Raw genomic sequence first — 23747 nt, 5'->3', positions numbered from 1 at the left:
TCAGCTGATCCAGAGAACTAACAATCTTCTGTGGCATTCTGATGTTTTGAGAGTAAACATGAGGAAACAAAAGTCCCAAACGAGTATTCAAACATGACTTTTTCTTTCTTTCTTTTTTTTATTTTTCTGGAGACAGTCTCACTCCAACACAGCTCACTGCAGCCTCAACTTCCTGGGCTCAAGGGATTCTCTTGCCTCAGTCCACCAAGTAGCTGGGACCACAGTTGCACCTTATGACACCTGGCTAACTTTTTGTACTTTTTGCAGAGACAGGGTTGCACCATGTTGCCCAGGCTGATCTTGAACTCCTGAGCTCAAGCTATCCACCTGCCTTGGCCTCCCAAAGTGCTGGGATTATAGGCATGAGCCACCGCGCCCAGCCGGAACATGACTTTCTAAGCTCCACTGTAGGCTCCCAGTCAAACATCCTTGCACCAAGCTCCCATCTTATTGAAGCTGAAATGTTACACAAAATGTCTTCACTAAACAGTCATCATGATTTTAATTCATCTGTTTGGTTTTGGACAAGTTACTTAATTTTTCTGGGCTTCAATTTCTTCAAAAAGAGGGAAAAAAACTTCTTTAGCAGTAGGCTATATCTGAAATTCATTAATAAAATGCTTTCTCATAAGGATAAAAATTATCACCTAATGCTTTCTTCAATGACTTACGGTTTTGACTTGATGAATTCAGATACACTGGGATTTTTCTCCCAGAACAATGTTTCTGAAAAAAAAAACAAGGGGGAGGGAGAAGAGGAGAAATCTCCTAAGATAGCTAATGTCAAAGAACTTTAATTATTAGTTCAGTAAACACTAATTCAGTTTGGATTTCACCATGATTTCCAAAGGGATTTTCAACTCAACCATGAAAACAACGTTCTAGATTAAAACTCAGGCAACGAAACTTAATTGTGAGGAAAAAAATAGTTATGTTTACAAAATCTTAAATAAGAAATGGCTTATTGAATTTTACATCTTAAGAAACCAAAGGGAAAGAGAGAATTTCCCCTTTTTTTCTTTTTGGACTTAGCATTCCATGCAACTCTGTAAAGGGCAAAAGCTTTGTAATGCTCTTTCATGGTCTTAAATACGCCTCAGGGCATTTTTAAAATATCATTAATATAAGCCAGGTTGGGGGAAAAAAGTGTTATTTTCTGGATTCTAAATTAAATTGGTTGCTGTCCAACATTTTTTGCATTAGGAGATGCCAGGGTGGGGGAAAGAACCATTAATCACTTTCTGCAGGTATTTGGAGTCCCCTGTGCACCCAGGGAATGAAGAGCATCTTGGAAACAGCCTCCATGGACTCAGAGAGCACAGCTGTGCCCTCACACTTATCAGGAGGGCTGAATGGTGAGCCAGGAGGCTTGGGCCCCAGGACTAGATGGCCTGGAAGCTAGGACAGGGTGACCGCTCACTCTTCGAACAGTACCTCTCTGGCCTTCTGCTTAGTGTTCTATAAAATGATGGAGTTGAATCAGAAAATCTTAAAAGCTCCTTCAGACTCAAATACTCTGACTTCCATAAAGGCCATGGAAAGTCGGGGGGACTGAAGCGTCCATTTACACAGTCAGCACATCTGAGGACTAGCAAGTAAAGGGCTAATAAAATGGCTAGCTCTGCTTTAGGCAAGGCTCAAGAAAAGGCGGGGAGGGGGTAATGCCGCATCTAGGGAGGAAAATCTGACCTCCTCAGGAAGGCAGTTCCTGAAAACCCAATAGAATGAGAGATCACAGACCACAGTCCCTCCATGCTGTCTGTCGGATTCCTCTTGGTTGATTTTTTTCACTGCACTCACTTACCTCTATCGAAGTTATCTTTTCTCTTAAACTATGTATTTGTTTACTATCTGTCCTCACTCACTAGATACGAGTTCTGGGAGGCCGGAAACTCCCTCACCATTGTAGAGAGAAAAGTCCCTGCCCCATGGTTGGAACCCAAAAAATATTTCTTGAATACATGAGTGAATGAATGATTGAATGAATCTACTCTGGCCTTTTGAAAATCTGTTCCCTTCACTGAAACAGGAGTGATCTTTTTAAAATGCAAACTTAATTCTGTCATTTCCCAGTGTAGAACCAACAGTGGCCCTAAAGATAAAGACTAAATCTCTCATCCAAGCCTGTCTCTGGGCTCTGCTACCCCGCAGATCCCTGTGGTTCCACTCACCTTCTCACACTCAGAAACCCAGGCTTTCTGGCCCACGTGTATTTCTTCCCATGCACCATTCTAATCCCTTCAAGTGGCCTCTGCACACAGTATACCCTCTATCAGGAACGGGGACCTGCTCCACCAAAAGCACATCCAAAACCCACTCCCAACCATCACCCAATGCATTCTCACTCTTCATATCTTAGCTCAGAGTCTCTTCCTCAGAAGAAAGCCTGCTGACATGCACACAGCGTGCACACCCTGGAGACCCTCTTCTCTTTCCATCAGTGTGCAGATGGTCACTGATTCATGTGATTATTTGCCTAATATCTGTCACCCTCACTTTGCTGTGAGCTCTGAGAGAGCAGGGGCCAGTCTGTTTTGCTTACCCCAGTGTTCTCAGGGCTAAGCACAGTACCTGATGCACAGTAATACACAATCAATACTTGCAAAACCAGTGAATGCACGAACAAAGGAATCACTAGCAGCTTCGCATAGGGATAACGCCAGAAGCTCTCGAATGTCTGTAAAATATTCTTAAAAACTGTCTTTAAAACCCACTGTCCTGGGTAACAAGAGCAGACCCTTTCAAAACCGATCTCCTCAAACTACAAAGCCTCGCTCTTTTCGGCCGATTAATCATATCAGAGACCGGCAAGGAAGACCCCCCTAGATATAATCCCTCTGCACAACCGGAGCTCCCTGCCGCCCTGTCTCTTTCTTCTCACTCATTTCGACCAGAACGTTTTAATTTGGAGAAAATAATGACCCTCAAGAGGAAAAGAGAAATGGGGAGGGCGGCACTGAGGACCACGGAATGTGAGTCCGTGTCTGGTTATCATTTAGGGCCTGAGAGGAAACAACAAAAGCCAAGAGCCAAGGCACTGGCAGTTGCGACTGCTCTTTGTTCTTTTTTTTTTTGAGACAATTTTGCTCTGTCACCAGACTGGAGTGTAATGGCATGATCTCGGTTCACTGCAACCTCCGCCTCCCCAGTTCAAGCAATTCTCCTGCCTCAGCCTCCCGAGTAGCTGAGACTACAGGTGCGTGCCACCACGCCCAGCTAATTTTTGTATTTTTAGTAGAGACGGGTTTCACCATATTGGCCAGGATGGTCTCAATCTCTTGACCTCATGATCCACCCCCCTTGGTCTCCCAAAGTGCTGGGATTACAGGCGTGAGCCACCATGCCTGGCTTCTATTTCTAAAAAGAAAATTCCACAAAACATGATTCTGGGGCTCTAAGCAAAAAATGTTTGCTGCATTCTAGAGGATCTAAAGGAAGTGTTCTGCAAACTTCTAAAAATCTCAAAGCATTTGCTATTAGGAGAGAAAAGACCGACTATTAGCTCTGAATTGAGAGACTCGAGGAAGGAGTATTTTTATCCAGGGAGAGATAGGATCACAAATGTCAATCCTGCAGTATGCAAAGCTATTTAGAAGATAATCTCTCAGTACTCACCAGAAAACAAAAGCAGGAGAATGACACCAATAGCCATTCTGGCACAAAACATGTAACTGATAACAAAGGAAAGTGCAGAGATACAGAGAAGGTGAAGGGACGATTGTGTGCACAATGGAAAGAATCAAATGGCAAAAGCTTATCCAGGAGGCGCAGAGCCAGGAGCTGGAGGCTAACATAACGCTGCCTGAGATAGGAGAAAAATGTAAACACAACCTCATAATCCACCCATGTTTGCTCCAGCCCAGGAGAAAACATCCATAAATCTTGTCGAAATGTGATATATGGGAAACTGGGAAAATGGATCTAATCCAGATCTTATCCCGACTTATCTTCCAGAGCCAGGAAATGAAAAATGGAAGATGAAATATTGGTGAACTGTTCGTTTTCTTCCATGTACGCCCCTCTCATGCCCTTTCTGGAGGGGAATACCTGGGCTGTAGTAACTGTAGTAACTGGAATGGCCAGTTTAATCCCTCTGGGCTCTCATTTCCTCACGTGTAAAAGGGGGGTGTTTCCTGTCCCTCCATGACCCATGGGGTCCCTAACATCTACCCGATAACGGTGTGCCCGAAAGAATCAGGTACTGGACTCCCCTCACCCTGCCCCAGCTCTTCTATGGACCTTGGGCATGTGGCTCGACTCTTTCCAGGCTCAGTTTGCTCATATGAAAAATGGAGAGAACAATAGAGAACCATTTACTGTGGTTGACAGACATTTAATAATGTGCTCAAAGCTATACAGTCAGGGCTCAGACTTGTGTCTTATTGATGCCAATGACTTATTCTTTCCACTACAGAGCACTGCTTTCCAGGGAAGCACAGGCTGAAGTCAAGTTTTGTCTTCCTAAATGTCGGTTGCTCATGATAAGAACAAACCAGAGAAAGTCCTAGCACTTAAAAATGTTCAGCAAATATGAGCTACCATCATAATTACTCTTTACAATTGCAAGTCCCTTGAGCCCAATGTCCTGAAGAATAAAAGAAGGAAAACGAATAACAATTTAATTCCTCACAAGGTTAAGTATCTGTACTTTTCCACCTCTCCCTACTCAAAGCCTATCTTCTAAATGTTTGTTTCATGTCATGATTCACGAACAGTGAAAGCTCAACTGACCGACTTCATGGAGTGGTAACTGGGAAATATGGACTGAAAGTCTTAAGGTCTGGCTTGGGTAAAATCAGTGCTTTCCTGTTGTAAATAATCCATTGACTTCAAATATTTTTAAGTACTTGGTCTCACATCTGCGGGACATATGATGGGGGCTAGAGTCACAAGGATATGAGCCCCATTTCATTTTAGTTTGTAGGGTCTCTGTGTACCAAAACCCACTCTGTTTCCTGAAGAAGTACAACTTTTTCCAGATGAAACTTCAAGGTTTCACTCCAGCTTCTAAACAGTGACTGTGTCAGCCAGACTCATCTCTAGCCTTTACATCTAGTATTGGATAAAAATCACCAAACCACTATGCCACTAAGACTGCAATTTGGTTTCTTAAGTGGAACCTTGTGATGAAGCTCTGAAATTCACTCCTTCCTGGTTAGTGCCAATGAACTAAATAAATACGGCATTAGTCCTTTCAATACTCAGCCCTAAAGCTGTAACTCCATTCAGGGCAAACTCAGAGTGAAAGAACCGAACACCCAACCCAGACCTGGCATGTAGTAGATGCTTAATCAATATTTATTAGATGAAAGAGTAACAAACAAGACACAAATACAGGGAAATGATCATATATAGTACCAGGCACTTCACTGGTTCCAATTGGTATTTTGCAGAGTCTCCCTTTTTAACTTGAGATCCTCCTTATTTTATGGATCAGAAAACTGAGGCTTAGAAAAAATACAATAGGCCGGGCGCGGTGGCTCATGCCTGTAATCCCAGCACTTTGGGAGGCCAAGGTGAGCGGATCACGAGGTCAGGAGATTGAGACCATCCTGGCTAACACAGTGAAACCCCATCTCTACTAAAAAAACAAAAAAAAATTAGCCGGGCGTGGTGGTGGGCGCCCGTAGTCCCAGCTGCTGGGGAGGCTGAGACAGGAGAATGGCGTGAACCCAGGAGGCAGAGCTTGCAGTGAGCCAAGATTGCACCACTGCACTCCAGCCTGGGTGACAGAGCGAGACTCCATCTCAAAAAAAAAAAAAAAAGGAAAAAATACAATAATGAGTTTAGATTTACATTAAAAGTCAAATATGCCAGATTCCAAAACCCCTGCTCTTTGCACTAAATTACACCACTAACTCCATCCCCAGAGAAAGTTCTCCTAACACCAGTTTTCACATGCAAGTAATGACAATGAAGCCAAACAAAAGGATGTTTCTTCCAGGTTTCCTTGATGCTATATAGGATTTATAAATAATAGGTATGCCCCTCCTCAATGTTTAAAGTGAGAATTTTGCTGAAACTATTTTGTTCAAAACAAATGTTTTCATGCCAGACACTCGATTTTTGTTTTACTGCTAAGCAAAGCAATCTGAAAATTGAGTATTTTATCAGTTATGAATTGAGTTTTGACATCATGTAACAGAAAACACAAATAACAGTGGCTTAAAAGAAGTCTAGAGATGAGATATTGGTGAGTGGCGTGGAATTTCTACAATGTCATCAGGATGCAGGCTCCTTCCATCCTTAGCTCGCAGTTTTCAAACTTATACTGTCTTCATGGTGTCCCCAAATGGTTGCTGAAGAACCAACAATTACAATGGCCATTGCAGGCAATAGGAAGATAGAAGGGCCAAGGGCAAAAGACGGCATGCCAGTTGAGATAATCCCCTTTAAAATTCCCTTCCTAGAATCCCCACTCAGTTATTTCTGTTAACATCTCTGGCTGAAACTATATCACACGACTACCTCTACTCAAAAGAGGAACTTGGAAATGTAGGTATATGTGGTAGGTTAACTGGCAACCCAACAAATGTGATTCTGTTAGTAAAAAAAAAAAGAATAAAATATTAGATAAGCAACTACCGAGTCTGACACAAATGCCTTAGATATTATTTAAATATCTGTCCTTTAAAGAGTGTCATTCGTCCCATGAAACTAGACACTTGGAGAGATTGCATGAAGGCGAATCTTTGCTTCTGTGGTATATAACAAAGCTGTATCACAAAAGTTACCCAGGTTAAGGCGCAGGCCAGTGGCAACATGGGTATCTAGGTTATTTTTTTAAATCAATCTAAATAAAATTGAAGTATGATTTTATTGAGAATACTATAGCCAGGTGCAATGGTGCACACCTAAGGTCTCAGCTACTCAGGAGGTTGAGGTACAAGGATCACTTGAGCTCAGGAGTTAGAGACCAGTCTGAGCAAGGTAGAAAGACCCAATCTAAAATTTTGCTTAAAGAATATTGATGAGCCATTAAATATCTTTGGTTTCAAGGCCTCTAAACTGTTGATCTCTGAGGTTTAAATTTTATTCCATATTCTCCAATAAACCTACAGGCATATGTGCCTGATCTTATGGCTATAAGCAAAGCACCCCTATCTAAAGGAAGATGCTACCACACTAAGGAAAACCAAAGATTTCCCCTTCTCCTCCTGCAGGCCCATCTCAGGAAGCTGATGGAATGGCCCCTGCCCAGGGTAAGAGGGGCTCAAAAACTTGTAATTGGCAGGCTGGGCGCGGTGGCTCAAGCCTGTAATCCCAGCACTTTGGGAGGCCGAGACGGGCAGATCACGAGGTCAGGAGATCGAGACCATCCTAGCTAACACGGTGAAACCCCGTCTCTACTAAAAAATACAAAAAACTAGCCGGGCGAGGTGGTGGGCGCCTGTAGTCCCAGCTACTCGGGAGGCTGAGGCAGGAGAATGGCGTAAACCCGGGAGGCGGAGCTTGCAGTGAGCTGAGATCCGGCCACTGCACTCCAGCCTGGGCGACAGAGCGAGACTCGTCTCAAAAAAAAAAAAAAAAAAACTTGTAATCGGCAAGAATCTGAGCTCTTTGAGGAACACTGGAATCAGCCTTAAAGGTGCTTAAACTCAGTGCCTGCCGAGAGCACAAAGAGGAGAAAGAGAGGCTAAACATGCAGGCTGGTTATCAGAAGGACAGAGCCTGACACCAAGGACTTCTGGTACAAGGCTTACTTCCGCCTCTAGTGAAACTGCCCCTATCCTGGTTGCAACACTAATTATGCATATTGGGGAATAGTTCTTGGAGACACTACAGCAAAGTTGTAAATTTAGGTTACTTCAATGTGCTGAGGTTTTTTTTCTTTTTTTTTTTTTTTTACATATCTTGCTCTGTTACCCAGGCTGAGATGTAATGGCACTATCACAGCTCTCTGTAGCCTCAAACTCCTGGGCTCAAGCAATCTTCCCACCTCAGCCTCCCAGATAACTGGGACTATAGGTATGCGCTACCACGTCTGGCTCCATGTGCTTCTTTAAAGTATATTAAGGTCAGTATGATTGGCTGAGCAGTTGTTTGCCAACACTTGGAGGATCGAAGGAAATTAGAACCCAGAGTGGTGGAGCACACCCATAAAGCCACTGAGATGTTGGTGAGCCAAACCAAAGGATAACATCCATCTGAAGAACAAAGAGCTTTCACAATCCCATCTGTTGTGTTCACATGCCCAAGGCTCACAGCATTGCCCACTTTTACTATTTGCTTTATTCCAGCATGGGTTCTTCTTTTTTTTTTTTTTTTTTTTTTTTTTGAGGCGGAGTCTCGCTCTGTCGCCCGGACTGGAGTGCAGTGGCCGGATCTCAGCTCACTGCAAGCTCCGCCTCCTGGGTTCACACCATTCTCCTGCCTCAGCCTCCCGAGTAGCTGGGACTACAGGCGCCTGCCACCTCGCCCAGCTAGATTTTGTATTTTTTTAATAGAGACGGGGTTTCACCGTGTTAGCCAGGATGGTCTCGATCTCCTGACCTCGTGATCCGCCCGTCTCGGCCTCCCAAAGTGCTGGGATTACAGGCTTGAGCCACCGCGCCCGGCCGGGTTCTTCTTTTTTTGATTCACGAAGATGTCCTGGAAAGAGTTGACTTATTTAGTCTTCTAAAGAATGATGCATTACAGAGCGAGAACAGTTGGATGAGAAACATATAGGGAAAAACCATAGAGTGAAGACTATAAAGACAAGAAAAACTAAAGATCATGTCAATTCTTTTTTTTTTTTTTTTTTGAGACGAGGTCCTGCTCTGTTGCCCAGGCTGGAGTGCAGTGGCACAATCTCGGCTAACTGCAACCTCCACCTCTGGGGTTCAAGCGATTCTCCTGCCTCAGCCTCCCAAGTAGCTAGGATTACAGGTGTGCACCACCACACCCAGCTAATTTTTGTATTTTTAGTAGAGACGGGATTTCATCACGTTGGCCAGGCTGGCCTCGAATTCCTGACCTCAGGTGATCTGCCCACCTCGGCCACCCTGGGATTACAGGAGTGAGCCACTGCGCCCAACCCAATCATGTCAACTCTTATATTGCTCCTGTTGATGACACATCCTTGACATTGAGGTACTATGGAAATTTCAAAAGTACAGATCATTATTTGTGAACACAGAATTATGAATCCGGGCAAAATTCTTAGATTTTCTCTGTGCATTTAACTATGTCATTTCCTATATGCCACGTAGAAATCACAATTAGAAGGGAAAAAAAGTGGAAGGGACCAGAAATAACTTCTGGAAAATTGAAATATTTTCATCTCCATGTATATAAACTTAAACACATCTGAGTGCTACAGTCTGCAGGGCCATGCTTGATCCTCAGGAATATTCCAGTCTGTAGCAGCATCTCACTTCTCTGAACTTCTGATATAATTGCATTCTTTCCCACATCATACAACTCTTACTTATATGCCATCTTCAGCTGATTTTAACTTTTATGCAAGTTTTTCCCCCTTTTCAAGGAGTTTCAATCTATTTGTGTGAACTTTATTACTAATCAAAGTTGTTCTGGAGGGCATGGCTTAGACGGCTACTCTCAATTGACTTCCTAACAGGTCCCTTCAGAGCTGGACTGACTCATTCCTTGGCCCCTGGTGCCCATGGCCACCCACAGGCCTCCCACAGTGTTGCCAGTTAACAGCACAGTACAAAGGAGATGCACCCTTTTGTGGGCAGAAAGATCTGAAAATGAGAAGATCTCAAGCCAAACTGACACAGTTCCTTTTCCAAATCGCTGAGGAGATAAATCACTTTTCCCATGCGGAGGAGTTAGTGAGGGACTTAAAAACAAGGATCAGAGCTCTATCTCCTGGGGTTGAAAGCTCTTTCCTGTCTGAGAAGAGCAGGGCATCTTCCCACTTAAATTCCACAGATGCCTGACTTTTTCCCCTGGATGTTAATCTACTGTCCTGTGAGGATCATTTATATTTATTATGTGCCAAGCCCAACACCCAACACATAATTCAAGATAACCCCCTCATAAATTCTCTGTATAGGATTTATACATCCCAGATGGGTAGAAGTTTTGATCTTTAGAACTGAGCAGATTTTTATAATTCACAAAATGCCCTGCAATGTACATAGCTGTGTTCCTTGCGTTTCCTACGGAGCCTCCAATATGCAGAGAGATTATGGAGCAAAGATGGTGAAATCAATCTTAAGCTTGAAGAATTTGTCATAAGGATGTTGATAAGTGTCTCAGATATATGTGATTTATTCCTTAAGAATGTTCTCTCTAACTCTGTTCAGCTAAATAAGATGTATAAGCTTAGGAACAAAATATATTTTTAAGACTGCTTGGAAGTAACAAAAATGTGTGCTGGTACCCTATGCAGGAGCACCATCTTGAAGGAATCAAGTTTCTTCGTTTCTGCTCTTGGATGAGTGGACAACCTAAGACACCTTAATAAAAAGAGACAATGCACAATCCGAGTTCTTGACACATTAGAAGTATTCCACAATATGGGTTTTCAGAGATGTTTTAGGAGGAAAGGCAGACAAGACTAGTCTCTGTAGTAGACAACCTCTAAATCTCAGTCTCAGAGGCTAATTTAACATAATAAACGTTTGTCCAATAGAGGTCAAGAGAAGGTTTTGCTCTTATTTAGGGACCCACGTAGGAGGAAAGAAAGTGAGGATGGACGCTAGGATGTTTCATTCAGATTGATTTTCAAAGCACCCGGCCTAGAAACGATGCTCACATCAACCTCTGCATTTACCCGAACTCAGATACATGTGCCACACCTGACTAGAAGGACTGGAAATGTGGTCAACAGAGTGTCCAGGAAGAGCCAGACAAGAATCTTGATGACTACAAGCAGTCTTATGCCATAAGTGTTAAAAACAGCCAGGACCGAAAGAAGCCAGTTACAAAAGAACATATTATATGATTCAATTCACATGCAATATCCAGAACAGGTTAATCTAAATAGAAGTAGATGAGTGGTGGCTTAGGGCTGACAGGAGTTATGGGGGTGTGGAGAGGTGATAGCTAAAGGGTACAGGGTTTCTTTTTGAGGTGATGAAAATGTTCTAAAATGGACAGTGGTGATGGTTGCACATCACATATATGTGAATACACTAAAAATCATTGAATTCTATATTGCAAATGAATGAACTGTAATGTAAATGAATTATATCTCAATATAGCCATTTAAATAAATAAATACAATCAACAGATATATAGAAACTCTGTACCATATTAGCAACTTTTCTGTAAATATATAAATATAAATTAACAGTATATTTTTTAAAAACTATTTTTAAAAAGTCAAGATGAATTTCAAGGATAGTGAATATTCTCCTGCAATGTCTTCCTTCCACCCTATTCTCAGGTAAAAGTGGTGAAAATGAACATGAGAGTCCCAATGCTTCCAGTCAGAAAGTTTCAGCTTTGAGGGTGGTTTTCAATTAGCTTGAACCTTGGCTTCCTATTCTGTAAAATGGAAGTGATACACTGACTTCAATCATTTGTTGTATTTATTAAGTAAGATATCAGATTTGAAATACTGTGGCAATCCAGGCACACCGTTGGCTCTAGATTAAAGCATATTAATTATTTAAACTCTTCAAAGGGAAGTGAAATATCAAAAGCACAAATAACCCCCCAAAATTGTTAAAGATTTGAATAGACCCTTTACAAAAAAAAAAAAATATTCAAATGGTCAATAAGCATACGAAAGACTACTCAATATCATTAATCACCACGAAAATGCAAAGCCGAACAACAGTGAGATACTGCTACACACCAAAAAAAGATATTAAAATGGTCAATAAACATAAGAAAGAGTGCTCAACATCATTAGTCACCACAAAAATGCAAAGCAGAACCACAATGAGATACCTCTCCACACCCACTAGAATGGCTAAAAATGAAAACCAACTCTTCTGAGTGTTAGCAAGGATGTGGAGAAACTAGAACTCTCACACATTGCTAGTGGATGCTGAAAATTGTACAATCATTTTGTAAAACCATTGCCACTCTCTGATAAATGGGAATATTCATCTACTCTATGGCCTAGCAGTCACACGCCTAGACGATATACCAAGAGAAATGAATGTATTATGTTCACAAAAACACCTGTAAATACATAACAGCTTTACTCACAATAAGCAAAAATTCAAAGCAGCCCAGGTATCCATCAATAGGAAAATGGACCGACAAACTGTGGTATATCCATACAATAAAATAGTACTGAGCGAAAAAAAAATGAGAGACTATTGATGTACATAATAAAATAGATAACTTTCAAAAAACATGATGAATGAATAAAGGTTAAACTAAAGAAATATATGTATTAATATTATTCTATTTATATTAAGTTATTGAACATAGAGAACTAATCTATAGGGATTGAAAGCAAGTCAGTGGTTACTTGGAGTTGCCTGTATGACAGCACTTGACTGGAAAGAAGCATGAGTTAACTTTCTAGAATGATGGAAGTGTTGTTTTGTTTGTTTGTTTTGAGACAGAGTCTTACTCTTGTTGCCCAGGCTGGAGTGCAATGGAATAATCTCAGTTCACCACAACCTCCGCCTCCCGGGTTCAAGCAATTCTCCTGCCTCAGCTCCCCAGTAGCTGGGATTACAGGCATGTGCCACCACATCCGGCTAATTTTATATTTTTAGTAGAGATGAGGTTTCACCATGTTAGTCAGGTGACTCACCCACCTCAGCCTCCCAAAGTGCTGGGATTATAGGTATGAGCTACTGCGCCAGGTCTGGCAGTGTTTTATATTTAATGTATTTGTCAAAATTCATTGTGCTGAACACTAAGATTTATACATTGTATTGAATGTAATAAAGTACTATTAATTTGAAAAACAAGGAAATGGGGGCTAAGGGAAGGAGAGAAGAAACTATTTCATCCTTTTTGCCTTGTATATTAAAGGGTAGGTGGCACATACATGTTAATTTTCTGCATCTGCGTCCTGCCACCTGCCTTCCCAAGTCACTAAGGTGCAAAGCCCTGGAAAGTCACCTCTAGTTAATGTCCTCTAAAGGACAAACAGCCACACCCAGTGTCCATTCTGCAGGTCAGTGTGTTCCATGTTACACTAAATAAATAAATACATGAATAATAACCTCTAACCCAGATATGTCTTGGACTATGTTTTTCTGAAGTTATATAAAGCTTATAAAAACAGGAAATAAAGTACATTGAAAGCACTGCAGAAAAAATCCAAAATAGACAAAAATGTAAATGAAGGCTATGAGAAAAAACAACAGAAGATGCATATTTTTTTAAGTTCCAAAATTATGCCAGTCAAAACTCAGGAGCAGAGGAAATGAGAATCCTGGGATGGAATGGCAATCCAAGGTAAGGAAAACAGAACACTCAACGCACTGTGCATAGCATAGAGCAGGATAACCCAACAAAGTCTGCATATTAACTTAAGCTGGCAACCAGCTAAAATGGGAATTTGATGACTCTTAAGGCTTGTGTCTTATACATGAACAGGAATTGAATCAAAGTTGGATGCAGAATCCTTTTAAATTGCTGGAGCAGATTTTATTCCTTCACTTTTAGATTTTAAGACTTAAGCTTTGGTGTAACAGAAATAACTAACAACCTATTAATAAACGTTGAACTGTCTTCTAATAGTGGATGGGACTTCAGTTTTGTTAGCTGTTTTCACAATATGCATATTCAGTAGCTGCTTTTTATAAATGTGTACGGATTCTAAAATAAAAGCAAATGAAATATGCATGCATAATGTCTCTGCCTAAATAAATACACTTAAAACTGCTCTTTATGACATCCATACAGCCAACAGACACATGACAAAATGCTCATCATCACTCGCCATCAGAGAAATGCAAATCAAAACCACAATGAGATACCATCTCACACCAGTTAGAATGGCAATCATTAAGAAGTCAGGAAACAACAGGTGTTGGAGAGGATGTGGAGAAATAGGAACACTTTTACACTGTTGGTGGGATTGTAAACTAGTTCAACCATTATGGAAAACAGTATGGCGATTCCTCAAGGATCTAGAACTAGATGTACCATATGACCCAGCCATCCCACTACTGGGTATATACCCAAAGGATTATAAATTACTCTACTACAAAGACACATGCACACGTATGTTTATTGCGGCACTATTCACAATAGCAAAGACTTGGAATCAACCCAAATGTCCATCTGTGACAGACTGGATTAAGAAAATGTGGCACATATACACCATGGAATACTATGCAGCCATAAAAAAGGATGAGTTTGCGTCCTTTGTAGGGACATGGATGCAGCTGGAAACCATCATTCTTAGCAAACTATCACAAGAAGAGAAAACCAAACACCGCATGTTCTCACTCATAGGTGGGAACTGAACAATGAGATCACTTGGACTCGGGAAGGGGAACATCACACACTGGGGCCTATCAGGGGGAGGGGGGAGGAGGGAGGGATTGCATTGGGGAGTTATACATGATATAAACGTTATGCACATGTACCCTAGAACTTAAAGTATAATAAAAAAAATAAAGAAAGAAAGAAAGAAAGAAAAAAAAAAACTGCTCTTTATGAATCGTGACCACGAACGTCTCTGATTTACTAATGTTTGCCACTGTGGTTGTAAATTCATTTGTTTCTCTAATATTTTGACTTTCTGTATATGTCAAATCTACATTATTAAGAACAAAAAGATTCTTGATAATTCCATCTTCTTTGTGGACTATCAATTTCATCAAACAGAAATAACTCTTTTCCTTTGGGTGCGATGGCTCACGCCTGTAATCCCTGCACTTTGGGAGGCTCAGGCAGGTGGATCACCTGAGGTCAGGAGTTCAAGATCAGCCTGGAAAACATGGTAAAACCTCATCTCTCCTAAAGATACAAAAATCAGCTGGATGTGGTGGCGGGGCGCCTGCAATCCCAGCTGCTCAGGAGGCTGGGGCTGGAGAATCACTTGAAACCGGGAGGCAAAGGTTGCAGTGAGCTGAGAGAGCACCCTTACACTCCAGTCTGGGCAATGAGAACAAAACTCTGTCTCCAAAGAAAAAAAAAAATTTAAGAAAAAAACTCTTTTTCTAATCTAATGCTTTTTCCTCAGACATTATTTTTATCAGTTATTGATACTATTACGTTAATTTTTCTTTCGGCAAGAATTTCCCTGTTCTTTTTATCTCTAATATTCTCGGGTTGCTTTGTTTTCAGAGCATTTCTATGAAACCACGTATGACTGTGTCTCAGTGGTGGTGGTGACAGGTTTTTGTGGCTGTTTGAGCTGCGCTTTTGTTTTGTCCAGGAGGACAGTGTTCCTGGCCCTCCAGCTTAACAATGATAACTTACTTCATGCTGTACCAATAGCAGCTCCCCTGGTCACACCCGGCACCTCATCATGACTCGTAGCTGCACCACCTTCAGCATCTCCCATGTGAGGCTCTCACCCTCTGTCTCTGTCTCCTCCTTCCTTAGCATCAATCTTCAACAGCTTCTCATTCCCCCCAGGACCTCCAGAGGATTGAACACTTTCTTTTGTCACCTCTCTCCCTTTGCAGACTAGATCCCAGAGCCCGTCATTCTCATCATCCTGTGCACACCCTTTCATCTCTGCTGTCCCATGTGTCTCTCCTGTGTCCTATCTCAAGTCAGAGTCACACTTGACAAATCCAATCCCGGTTAAACTCAACTCTACTTAGTCCTCATCTGCTCACAAGCAGCTAAACACAGATGCTTGGAGTGTCACTGGACTGGCGATAACCTCTACAGGGATCTTCTCCTGAGTGCACTTTGACCCTATTTTTATTTTTTAAATTATATTTAATTTTTTTTTCTTAGAGACAGGGTCTTGCTGTGCTGCCCAAGCGGGATTCAAACTTCTGGGCTCAAGCGATCCTCCCACTGCAGCCTCCCCAGTGGCTGGGATTACAGGGAAACACACAGTGTCCCACGTTCTCTACCCTATAGAAAACCAAACCCTATACTCTTTTCTGTTGCAGGAATATATCAAAATTTCTGCTCCCTAGTGAAGGAATCTCGTATCAAAGGACTTAAGTCTTTTTTAGCAACTTTTTAAAAATCACTTCAAGGACTAGAAGGATGGTAGAACGATATGTTCAACCCCTTCTCTCAATCCAATCTTGAACCAAGTCCTATGACTGCTAATAATATACTCACGACAAACCAAATGCTTTTAATGAGAGAGGGCGAGACCATTACTAAGCAGATAGGACTGAACCAGATACGAAGGGCTAGCTGAGGGGTTCGTTTCATCCTCCAGGCCCTGGTAACAGAATTAAAGACAATTCAGTCTAGAAAAAGTGCCAGCAAGGGCCTCACACCTATTTCCCATAAACTAACATACTGTAAGAGTGAAAAGTGCACTGTTGCCCTCAGGGAAGGGCAAAAAGTAACTTGGTCTCTGAAAAAAAATATAGCAGAAAAACAAATTACCATCATGCGAAGAAAGTGTTTCTTTTGAATCATCAGTCCCTGGAATAAACATTAAATTTAAAAGGTCTTATTATTTTACTTAGTTTCACTACCTTAAAATATATCTGCTACATGGATCGACTCCATCGTTTATTGCAGGCCTAATGGAACTTTGGCATTAAAAACCTGATGCATTTTGGGTCCTTACCTTATAAACTTCATGTCTATCAGATCCTTTAATAGACAGAGAAGATCATTAAAACTCCAAATATTTCTACAGCCACAGTCCACAAAGTGGCAAAGCTCATTTTTAAAACTTTAGTAATGGCTCACATTCTACAGGTTGACTTCCACTTGGATCTAATTTGACTACAAAACTCAAGTTGGCTGAAGGCCTTTTGAACCTGCCATTATAATTCACAGCTCAAGAAGGCAGGCCCCAACCTGATGGGTCTTTTTAGCAATAAAGAGAAAAAATGGTTACCATTTCCCCAGCCAAAGGAAGGCCACTTTTCTGAGCAAGCTGAACAGTCTGAGAGGCAGTCCCATAAAGTTCCTTTGTGAACTTTATGTTCACAAAGTTGAGCCTTGGTCAGGTGGGTCTCCACACAGAGAGGCATGTCTTCTCCAGCACGACAATCCTTCGGGTAGCTGGGATAAAGTTGGCATAACCAGCAGGACCACAGAAATGCTACAAAAAAAAAAAAAAAAAAAAAAAGAGGTAAAATATAAAAGATCATTGAGTTTGAGATGGGTTTAGTGGTTTCAGGTGTAGCTTCACAGTTTATTTCCTGGACAGAGTCTGATGGAGGCTGAGAATCATTATAACATACTATAGTCAATTTTGGAGTTAGATCTCCTTATATTCCAGTTCTGCCACATATTAGCCATGTGACTTCAGGCAAGATGACTCACCTATCTGAACTCCAGTTATACAGAGAGACAGAGTACCACTCAGCTGGCAGCGTTGTTCAATGAAATCACAACTGAAAGTCCTTGACACATAATACGTGCTAAATAAACCGTGTGCTAAATAAGTAAAAACTCTAATAGTGACAATTCAACCCTTTCCAAGGATGTGTCCCCATTTCTTTCCACTTTTTTCTGTACCATTAACTGCAACAAAGTGACAAGAGTGAGAGATGTGCATACAGCCTTGTTCATAATGGGTGCTCAGGAAATAGTTGTTACCTTGGTTTAATTTAGCTCTGTCCTCGACCCTGATTAAACCACATTGCCACTCTGAGGCACAACAGCCCTCAGCATTCCCCAGAAAGACTAGACTAACCCTAGAGCTTTCAAAACTAATCCAGATAGGGGGAATTTAGGGCAGAGGGGGTCGGGATCTGTGCAGTAAAGCAAGTAGACCAATCTCAGGGTCTAGAATGGTGAAGACTAATCAGTGTCCTGAATGCACGGATCGAGGTAGCACCAACCTACTGTTGGCCATGGTTCTAGGAAATTCCCTAAAGCCCAGGTAATTCAGATTTCTTAGTACCCACTTCCCCTAAGGAGGCCTAAGAGTTCCTAAAATTATTCAGAAGTTAGAAGTGAGACTTTTTGATCACCACACTGGTCAGCCAGTCGCCTGCAATGACCCAGTCTCTTGGTCATTGTACCAGCCTGCTGGCCATCTGCACTTTGACAGTTGCTTATTTGCTGAGATTTGGGAGTAAATTGAACAGCTTAGGGGAGACATTTTTCACATTTTGACCACAATAGATACATGGTACCATCCCATTCAGCTATTCCAGTCTAATACATTTATAACTACCTTATTGATGATCATTGCTATGGGAGGTCATAGAGGAATCCAAGTAAGGTCATTTACTTCTCTTTATCTAGTCTGATCAGCTGAGTTCAACTTACATGGAAACGAAAGCCCTGATGCCTTGCACAGCTCTCATCGTAGAAGGTAGACAATTAGTGGAGGCATTCAACGTTGCATTAACTTTTTGCTCCATTACGACAATGTAGGTTTGGGATCCAAGTGAAAATGAAATGGAAACTTCCCCAAAGGTTCTCAATATTCCACTTAATAGTTCCAACAGGTAGCCAGGAGCCTGGGCCAGGTGCCTCACAGGCATAGCTTCATGAGGCTCTTAGGCAACTGGCTATAGCCCCATGCCTGGGGGCTCAGCATATAAGCAATAAAATTCACACTTGCTATTCAAATGATCAGAAAGCAAGGCTCACCCTATGCTGAACGAAAGAGCCTATGGGGAGGCTGGCATGGTGACTTACACCTGTAATCCCAGCACTTTGGGTGACTGAGCTGGATGGATCACCTGAGGTCAGGAGTTCGAGACCAGCCTGGCCAACATGATGAAACCCTGTTTCTACTAAAAATACAAAAAATGAGCCAGGCGTGGTGGTGGACACCTGTAATCCCAGCTACTTGGGAGGCTGAAGCATGAGAATCACTTGAACCCGGGAGGTGGAGGTTGCAGTGAGCCAAGACTGCGCCTTGGCACTCCAGCCTAGGGGCAACAAGAGGGAAAAATCATCTCAAAAAAAAAAAAAGAGGTTATGGGAGGGTTATGCTTCTCCTTCTCTTTCAAAATTTTTAACTGACACATAATAAGACACATTTATGGTATACAATGTGAGATTTTGATACATGTATGCATTATGCAGTGATCAAATCAACATAATGAGCATATCCATTATTTCAAACATTTATCATTTCTTTGTAATGAGAACATTCACAATCCTCTCTTCTAGCTATTTTGAAATATACACTATTACCTTTAGTAATCCTGCTGTGCAATAAGACACCAAAACTTACTCTTCCTGTCTAACTGTAACTTTGTACCTGCTAACCAATCCCTCCCTCATTATGTCCTTCCTCCTCTCTCCCCAGTCTCTGGTAAACACTGTTCTATTCTCTATTTCTATGAGATCTTTTACTTTTAGATTTCAAATATAAGTGAGATTATGCAGTATTTGACTTTCTGTGTCTGATTTATTTCACTTAGTATCATGTCTTCCAGGTTCGTACATGTCATCACAAATGACAGGATTTCATTATTTTTATGACTGAATAACATTCCATTGTGTATATATACATTTTTCAATCCATTCTTCCATTTATGGATACTTAGGTTGACACTAAACCTTGGCTATTTTGAATAATGTTACAATAAACATGAGACTGTAGATATTTGGCATATGGATTTCATTTCCTTGGGATCTATACCAAGTAGTGGGATTTCTGCATCATATAGTAGTTCCATTTTTAATTTTTTGAGGAACCTCCATATGCTTTTCCATAATGGCCGTACTAATTTACATTCCCACCAACATATGTAAAGTTTCCCTTTTCTCCATATTTTCACTATCACTTGTTATCTTCTGTTGTTGTTTATTTTTCCATAGGTTATTGGGGTACAGGTGGTATTTGGTTACATGAGTAAGTTCTTTAGCGGTGATTTGTGGATTTTGCTGTGCATTTTGGTACACACCATTCCCGAGTGTATACCCGAGAAGTATATACTCCACCCTATTTGGTGTATTTTATCCCACCCTTCCCTGTTGTTGTTTTCGTAACAACAGTCTTTCAAGCTGGAACAAGGTGATATCTCATTATGGGTTTGATAAGACTCTAAAAGCACAGGCAACAAAAGCAAAAATAGAGAAATGGGATTACATTAAATCAAAAAGCTTTTGCATAGCAAAGGAAACAATTAACAAAATGAAGAGACAACCTACAGAATGGAAGAAAATATTTTCAATGTATACTTCGGAAAAGAAATTAATAACCAGAATATATAAGGAACTCAAAGAACTCAATAGTGAGAAAACAAATAACATGATTTTTAAAATGGACAAAAGACCTTAATAGATACTTCTCAAAAGAAGACACACAAATGGCCAACAGGTATATTTTTGATGCTCAATATCACTATCATTAGAGAAATGCTCCTCCTTCTTGAATTATAAGTATAGCTCAGTAGTAGGTAAACATCATCCTGAGGACAAAGAGTGGCCTTTGGCAATGTTTACCCCATCTTGTCTTAAAATAAGAGAAGGTAGGAAAATATAGAAAGTAGTGCATGGAGCTAAATTTAGGCTATTCAAAAGACTTTAAAATAGTCATAAGTGTCCTTTTTTTAATAAGAAGTGCTGACATCAGATCATGATTATGGCTTCTTAATATATTTACTTGCTAAAACAAAAAAAATTGGCAAACATTTGCTATATTCCTCCTAGCCATTCGCCTTTATAAATGTTTTTGCCAGTCCTTAAAATACAGAAATCTGGAACATCAGAGAAAGGAAAATAGCATGATATCTGTGCCATAAGCCAGCTGTGGGATCTCAAAATCACTCAGATTCTTTGTTTTTCAGATTCTGTATCAGGAAATTGGAGGCAGGGAGTGCCTCCACCAAAGTTGGATTTGCACATGGCTTTTTGGCATGAGCCCAGTCAAGCCTTGGGGTCTCCTGTGCATCACACACATGACAAATGGTAATATAATAAAGGCTTTTTCACAGCTGGAAATTAATTGAGTAAATTTCAGATATCCATGCATCCTATAAGTATAGATCAAGAAGTTTTCACAATATGCAAATGCTGATATTTTTTCCTATTCTTTTTTTCTTTTTGACAGTGACTATGACAGCTTTCTACTCCCACTCCTTTTTGCTATCCCTTGTCTTCTTCTTTTTAAATGTGAAAAGTGAGACATTGGCACCAAAAGGAGCCTGAGTCCTGGGGTGCAGCACAACCTTCTTGGCTGTCCCACTCTCTCACCCCAAGTTTCACTTAGAAGGGAGCTCATGATTTATGTGCCCCAGTGCAGTGGCTCACAGCATGCTGGCCAGCTCCTTCTGCTCCACTCATAAATCTGAGGTAAAGGATATAGAATAGCCAACAACCCCCTCTTTGAAAGCACTGGGAGTGTCAAAGCAAAAACCCTGGGAATATTATGGATTCAATAATCGTCTCAGCTTTTTGTTCCAATCAACCAGCTAGAGATTCATAATCCAAACTTGGATTCTAAATGTGTTCTCAGAGCATAACTCAGACTCCCAGCTTCTCAGATCCCAGAGCAGGGGTTCACTGCGAAATTCAATATCCCTTCAATCTTCAAGGATGCAGAATCGTAACGTGCATCCCAGGAAAAAAGGTGCAATGGGTTCAAATCCTAGCTCTCCCACTTACCAGCATGTGACCCTTAGCAATTCACTTAACCCTTCTCAGGGTCAGATTTCCCATCACCAAATTGAGATATAACAATGATTTATCAATTGTTGGCTCCAGTAAGATGACACAAAGCCAGTACTTAGCCAGTGCTCAGCATGTAGAAAGTGCTCAGAAATATATTATTATTATTGTTATCCAAGTTTGCTTATTACAGCCCTTCTCAAACTTTCTGGTCTAGAATTCCTTCACACTTTTAGAAATTGTTGAGGACACCCAAAACTTTTGCTCAGAAGGATTTTTTTATTGATATATATAATGTTTGATATTATAACAAAACAATGTCTGAAACACAAGAATACAAAAACACACATTCCATTAGCAATCAGAACAATGATGTCATCACCCATCATGTAGCCACTGGACAACTTCACTGTACGGTCTGAGAGGACAAGAGTGGAAAAGGCAAACAACAGCTTAGGATAATAGCTTTGACCTTACATACTTTAGATTACCAATTAAAAACCATGGGACTATTATATTCTTATATTTGCAGGAAGTAGTATAATGTCCACCCTACATGCTGTCCTATTTATTCAGATTCTATCAGGTGAAGAACCAAGTTTTTTTTTTTTTTTTTTTTTTTTTTTTTTTTTGAGATGGGCTCTCACTCTCACCCAGGCTGGACTGCAATGGCATGATCTCAGCTCACTGCAACCTCCACCTCCTGGGCTCAAGCCATCCTCCCACCTCAGTCTCCTGAGCAACTGGGACCACAGACGCATGCCACCATGCCCAACTAATTTTTTTTTTTTTTTTTTTGTATTTTTGGTAGAGACAAGGTTTCGTCATGTTGCCCAGGCTGGTCTCAAACTCCTGAGCTCAAGTGATCTGCCCGCCTCAGCCTCCCAAAGTGCTGGAATTACAGGTGTGAGCCACCACACCCAGCCAAGTCTTCTTTTAACAAGCTAGTCACACTTTAACGTCAAGAATTCTCCTTTATATCATAATCTATGTCATCTCATTTCTTCTTATTTTTTCCTTAACGGAAGTGGGAAATATCCAATAACAATAAAAATTGCTTCTATATACTGGGTATACTGGGTAGCAATGTGCCAGCCACAGTGCCAAAAGCTTAAGAAAAATTTACCTGATTTGGTGCTTATAATCACCCTACAGTGTGCCCATTGTTACTTCAAGATTTCAGATAAGATAATAGAAAAATTACCCCAAATCATTCAGTAATTGGAGCACCCTGGAGGAGCCCAGACCTCCCTGATTATAAGCATGCTTTATAATTTACTCCCAATTCACTTCACTCAATCTCACCAACTGACTACATTCACACTCCACAATTATTCTGCTTTCTTATAGTTTATGATAAATGTAATGGCAGTGATCATGATCTCTGCATTATTCTTCATTTAAAATAAGTCTTTTTTCACTATCAAAATCCCGACTGCTTTTTTTTTTTTTTGCAGAAATTGATAAGCCGATCCTAAAATGCACATAGAAATGCAAGAGATTCAGAATAAAGCAGGATAAAAGTTGGAGGACTCAAACTTTCTGATTTCAATGCTTAACTACAAAACTATGGTAATCAAAGCAGAGTAGTACTGGCATAAAGACAGACACACAGATCAATGAAATGGAATCAAGAGTCCAGAAATAAACCAACAAGAGTGCCAAGGCAATTTAATGGGAAACAATAGTCTTTTCAAAAAATGGCACTAGGACGATGATAGTCACAGCAAAAGAATAAAGGAGACCTTTATCTCACACCATATACAAAAGTTAACTCAAAATGGATTAAAGACTCAAACGTAAGCGCTAAAGCTGTAAAACCCTTAGAAGAAAACATAGGATTTGGGCATCTAATACACAAGTGACAAAAAATGAATAAATAAATAAATATCTTTTTGTAAAAAAAAAGTGTGCATATATATATATATATACACACACACACACACACACACACACAAGTGACAAAAACAAAAGATAAATTGGACATCATCAAAATTGGAACATGTTGTGTCCAAACGGTATTACCAAGAAAGTGAAAAGACAACTCACAGGATGGGAGAAAATATTTGCAAATCACACATAAGGGACTTTGTGTTCAGAATGTATTAAGAACTCTTACAACTCAATAATGAAAAGCCAAATGACCCAATTTTTAAAAAGTGGAAAGGATTTGAATATACATTTCACCAAAG

The sequence above is a fragment of the Trachypithecus francoisi genome, unplaced genomic scaffold (genome assembly GCF_009764315.1).
Source record: "Trachypithecus francoisi isolate TF-2019V2 unplaced genomic scaffold, Tfra_2.0 Lachesis_group16, whole genome shotgun sequence".
NCBI lineage: Eukaryota > Metazoa > Chordata > Mammalia > Primates > Cercopithecidae > Trachypithecus > Trachypithecus francoisi.
Note: the sequence above shows the minus strand (reverse complement) of the source record.